Source organism: Abrus precatorius, unplaced genomic scaffold (genome assembly GCF_003935025.1).
Source record: "Abrus precatorius isolate BTA unplaced genomic scaffold, Abrus_2018 Scaffold6, whole genome shotgun sequence".
Classification (NCBI taxonomy): Eukaryota; Viridiplantae; Streptophyta; class Magnoliopsida; order Fabales; family Fabaceae; genus Abrus; species Abrus precatorius.
The window spans coordinates 1569887-1575886 of NW_020874406.1; positions in this window are offsets into that span (position 1 = coordinate 1569887).

Here is a 6000-nt window from a genome sequence, read left to right on the forward strand (position 1 = left end):
TAGTATGCTTTGAATCAAATCTTATTGAAGTACCTAAAAATACCTAGTAGTTAGATTTTGGAGCAACTACTCATGTGTCACATGTAATGTAGCGATTTCATTTGATCCAGTCTATAAGCGGAATTGAAAAGTTCTTGTACATGGGGAACAGAATGAAGGCACAGATAGAAAGAATAAGGACTTACAGATTGATCTTGCATGCTAGTTGTTGCATAGATATAGAAATGTGTCTTTATGTTCCTGAATATGCTATAAATTTGGTTTCTGTTGCAAAGTTGAATAAATTTAGTTTTAATTTTAAGATTGAAAACAATACTTTTTCTTTGTATAAAATTTGTACTGTTTTGGTTTTGGTACATTAATTAATGGTTTATATCATTTCAATCTTAATGTTAAATTTGTTAAATCTCTGTTTCATGTTGAGAATAGTGTTAATAGTAATTTGAATGTGTGTAGTGAATGCTCTACTTTCTTGTGGCATCAAAGGTTAAGTCACATATCCAAAGAAATGATGATGAGGTTAATGAAAAGTGAAATTTTATATCAATTGGATTTTGTTGACTGGGATGTATGGGTGAATTGTATTAAAGGAAAATAAACCAAACACACATCAAAGAGTCTAGCCACATGAAGCACTTAACTCTTAGAGTTGATACACATTGATATTTGTGGTATGTTTGACATCTCATCTTGGGGTGGTGAAAGATATTCTATTACCTTTATTGATGACTACTCATGTTATTGCTATTTGTATGTATTGCATGAAAATTCTTAATCAATGAAAGTCTCACAGGTGCTCATTAATGAGTTGGAAAAGCAAATGGATAGAAAGGTAAAGGTTGTGAGGTCAGTTTAGTAGGAGTGATGAAATACAAAAGATATAAATTAAAGAGACATATGCAAAAATTCCTGTAGTTGATGTCTCTTCTTAAGTTATTGTCCCTCTTGTTGTATGACAATTACACAACATAAGGAGACAACAGGTTGATATAGAGGATGAACCAACTGACAATACATAAGTCACAAATGAACAAGGGAAAGGTGAACTACAAGAAATACCACTAAGGATGTCTGCAAGGCAAAAAAGACTTGTTATTTTAAATGATTATGTGGTTTACTCACTTGAGCATGAATGTGACTTGAGTGCTAATGAGAATCCAATCTCATTTAAGCAAGTCATGGAATGTAACAATTCTAAAAAGTGGTTGAATGTCATGAAAGAATAGTTAAAATCAATGAGTGACAACTAGGTATGGGATCTAGTTGAGTTGCCTGAAGGTTCAACCGAGTTAGTTACAAGTGAGTCTTTAAGACCAAACGTGACTCAAAAGGTAATGTTGAGAGATACAAGGATAGAATTGTTGCTAAAGGATACACTCAAAAGGATGTCAGACTATAAAGAGACATTCTTTCCAGTTTTTAAGAAGGATTCTTTAAGAACTATTATGGCTTTGCTAGTTGATGATGATCTTTTTCTTCGAGGTGTTTAAAAGATTTGTCGTAAATCCTCATCAAAATTTAAACAAATTAATGTAGTACTAGGGTAACCCTAGATTGTCTCCCATAAACATTGGTTATTAATCTTCATTAAACATGTTGAAGGCATAAATTAAACAAGCAATTAAAATGGGGGGTTTTGAGGTTTCAAATCAAAATAAAGAGCAATGAGCAAATGAGTTTAATTAATTCAGACAATAGAAAACAGCAATCCTTAGTTCATCCACATAGATTCTATCCTCATTCCACTCAAGATTTAACATTCATCCTCTCTTCCATGAATTAGGTTAATTTAACAAGCGAAAATCAACCTTATGGTCCCAACGAAATTACGCAATTTGTTAGGCTCTAATCTCTCATCCAAAATTACGCAACCTTAGAATTAAACCTAGGATTAAGCAACCCTTAGTTTAGAATCTCCTTAAAATGAAATTAAGGTTAATTGAGCAATACCCCCCTCATTCACCATTAATTCAATTCAAGAGACAAGGAAGAAGTAATTCATGAAAGAAAGGAATTATATTATCATTAAATTCAAGGAACTCAAGAACCCATGTGAATTCACTAAGGATTACACAAACTTAGCCCTCCATGGAAATGGGGGTCAAAAACGCAATTGGAAAATGCAGAAAACTCATTAACATTAATGTAAAAGCAAGAGAAATGAGAAACCAAACCCTAGGTTGGACCCTTGGCTGTCACCCAAGGTTGCCCTAAGCTCTGGAAAATATCCTAAATTTAGTAAAGAAGAGAAAAAGGTTCAAAAAGTGTAAGCCGTCCCTACCCTAATTTGGTAAAAATCTATTTATACTAAAGCTGGCGCCCTCCAAAGTAGTTACTCTCATTCTTTCATAGTAATCACGCGCAACACTGGGATATTTTGGACTCTCTGGAGTTGTCACTATGAATTTTGACAGTAACTACGCGCAGCACCTTCAATTCTGCATGCTCTGGAGTGACTACTATAAATATTCATAGTAACCACGCGCAGGTTTGGTTGATTCTGGGCTACTGTAGTTGTCACTTTAAGCTTTGAAAGTGATCACTTTGGTCCCTTTGCTGGAAGTGGCTTGCTGTAGTTGTCACTATCAATATTGAAAGTAGTTACTTTCACCTCTAATTCCTCAAAATCCAATAATTCTTCAAAATAAGCTTGGGGATTCCTGCCATATTATTCAAATGATCAAAATATGTAAAATAAACTATCTAAATTCATGTAAATTAACAAAAAACTAAGAAAGCTATATTATTTAGCCTAATTGGAATATTTATCTTATTTACACTATCTAAGTCTATTCTTTTCTATAAAAAGTAATAAATGATGTATAAAAATGTAGTAAAATGTGGACTCATCAGTAGTTCATTATGAGTTAGAGCTTCACTAAAGGGATGTAAAGACTGCTTTTCTGAAGGGTGACTTGGAAGAGAAAGTTTATATGGATCAGCCAGATGGTTTCTTGACCATAGGTAGAGAGAGTTTGGTGTGTAAGTTAAAGAAATCAATATATGGATTGAAACAAGCTTATAGACAATGGTATCTTAAGTTCAATAATATCATCACATCATATGATTTTGTATAGAACACCGTTGACCAGTGTATCTACATGAAGTCAATGAGAGCAAGTTCATCATTTTAGTCCTATATGTTGATAACATTCCTTTTGCTACTAATGATTTTTGGTTGTTGCATGATGTAAAGAAGTTTCTCTTTAAGAACTTTGAGATGAAAGATATGAGTGAGGCCTCCTATGTGATTGGAATATAAATATTTTGTAATAGATCACAAGGATTACTATGATTGTCTCACAAAGGCTACATTAACAAAGTCTTAGAGAGATTCAAAATGGAAAAATGCTTATTAGGGGTGGTTCCAATTCAAAAGAGAAACAATTTTAGTGTAATGAAATGTCCTAAGAATGAGTTAGAACGGAAAGTAATGGAATCTATTCCCTACGAATCAGTAGTCAGGAGTTTAATGTATACTCAAACATGCACTTGGCCTAATATCAATTTTGTTGTTGGAATGTTAGGCTGATATCAAAGTAATCTCAGAATGGACCACTGGAAGGTTACAAAGAAAGTCCTTAGGTATTTACAAGACAACAATGACTACATGCTTACTTATAGGAGATCTAGTCATATGAAAGTAGTTGGCTATTCGGATTTAGACTATGTTGGATGTGTAGACTCAAGGATATTGACCTTTGGCTACATCTTCTTGTTTGCTAGAGGTGCAATTTAATGGAAAAGCGGAAAGGAGATCATTATTGCTACGTCTACCATGGAGGCAAAACTTGTTGCATAGTTTGAGGCTACTATTCATGCTTTATGGCTACGAAACTTTATCTTAGGGCTTGGTATTATTGACAGTGTAGAAAAGTCGCTAAGAATGTACTACGATAATTCTGCAGCTGTTTTTTTCTCTAAGAGTGATAAGTATTCAAAGGAAGCAAATCATATGGACTTAAAATACTTATTAGTGAAAAAAAAAAAGTGTGGAAATAGAAAGTGTCTATTGAGCATATTGATACTAATATGATGATAATGGATCCGCTAACTAAGAGATTGTCCCCTAAAACATTTTTTGGCCATGTTGGAAGAATGGACATTATAGACAAGTCCTTGTTAGCATGATTGTGTAATTCACATATATGTGTATAGATTATTTTACTCATATTATTTTGATATTTTTTTGGGAATTCAAAGTATTGTTTCTACTTGTTTACTCGTTATCTGAATTGTGTTAATGTACATGTATAATTTGAGTTTGATAATAGGTTGAGTGTTAAAAACACATCAGAGTTGCAGTTTGTAGTATGATTGACTAAAACTATTTTGATTTGAGTTAGTTCTGTGATATTTGGAAAAAATCATGTCCTTGAATGACTTGTGACCATCATGATCTAATCAATTCAAATCAATGAGGAATGATGACTTGATATTATCAATGATATGCACACTTATAGTTTATTGAACCTTCAAGTCGTCATATAGGCTAAGTGAAAGATTGTTAGATTATTTTAATAATGTTATTATAGTAGCCTATGTAACTTATAACATGACTCTAATTAATGATTTAACATGATGCGATTAAATATAAAATATAGAGTCATTGAGGGTATAATTGTACATACAATTATAAGAAAACCTTTCCCTCACCTTTTAGATAAATAAGAGAGCGGTTACTAAACAAAGATTATGATATTCTCTGTAACGCCTTATATTTCTTTTCTCAATATATGATAAATTCTCATAAAAATTTAAATGGTAAAGTAAATTTTCTTTCAAAAACTCTCTAATGAGAAAGAAACAATGAAATGATATAAGGTTAATAGAGTAAACTTTCATTAATTCATAAGTACTTTAGAAAAACAAAGATTCTAAAATTTTTATCAGCAATAAAAAGAAATAATAGTTTTATAACTGTTTCAAAAGAATGCTATAAAACTGAAAATATCTATTACATAACTCGAAATAACTAAGTCCTATAGCAGTTCTCATCCATCCATGCACTATGAGTCTGGTACTATGAGTCCTAGTTTCCTGAAAATGTTGTGTAAGGGTGAGTCTCTACCCTACCACTCATACATAACACATTCATCACAAAACACATCTTATCACGATTAAAGAAAACATCATGGCATTACATATCACAGTGTCATATAAAGCATGTTCTCATCTCAACACATATTATATTCCGCAAATTCACAATTTATTTTTCTTTTATCCGCGCTTACCGCGTCCTGTGGCCACAGTTATCCAATACCTCTATTTCGAGGTCTTACACATCCATATAAATAGTCGCCGAATAGCTCAATGTAATACAGATACAACGTATGCAATAGATAGCCCCTTAGCAAAGGTAATGGTCAGGAGTCAAGTTGGGAAACGAGTGTACGGCCATGTAGTGCATTCGTATACAATATTCCGTGCACAATCCCGAATGTCACTCACCACCCTGCATTTCACCAAGATATCCCATATCATCTCCATCTTCCACTCTCCCAGTGTATCTCTGTAACTATTTACATCATATTCTTTTCTATTTCATACTCTTTCAAGTATATTCACATGTTCACATATGCCATTTCTCATGTTCACACATATTTTTCATTATATTTCCATATACTTTTCATCATATACATCAAACCATGGCATATTCATAATACACATCATTTTTACATGAACCACAATATATTCAAACATGAAACATCCATCTATTTGTATTTTTCATATCACAAAATCATAAAATCATATCAACCATTCTCAATATACCTTAGCATGCATTATTTGAACATAATATCACATTTTCACCATGTATTCATCATAAAATCACATAAACAACCAATTATTCTCACTTTTCACCGATTATTTTTCATAAAACAAGGATTATTCCACATATAATCACATACATGACAAGATCTATGAGAATACAAGTAATAAACATAACAAAATGATAAAGTAGAGCCCCTTACCTCAAAACAGAGCTTTTACAAATATTTA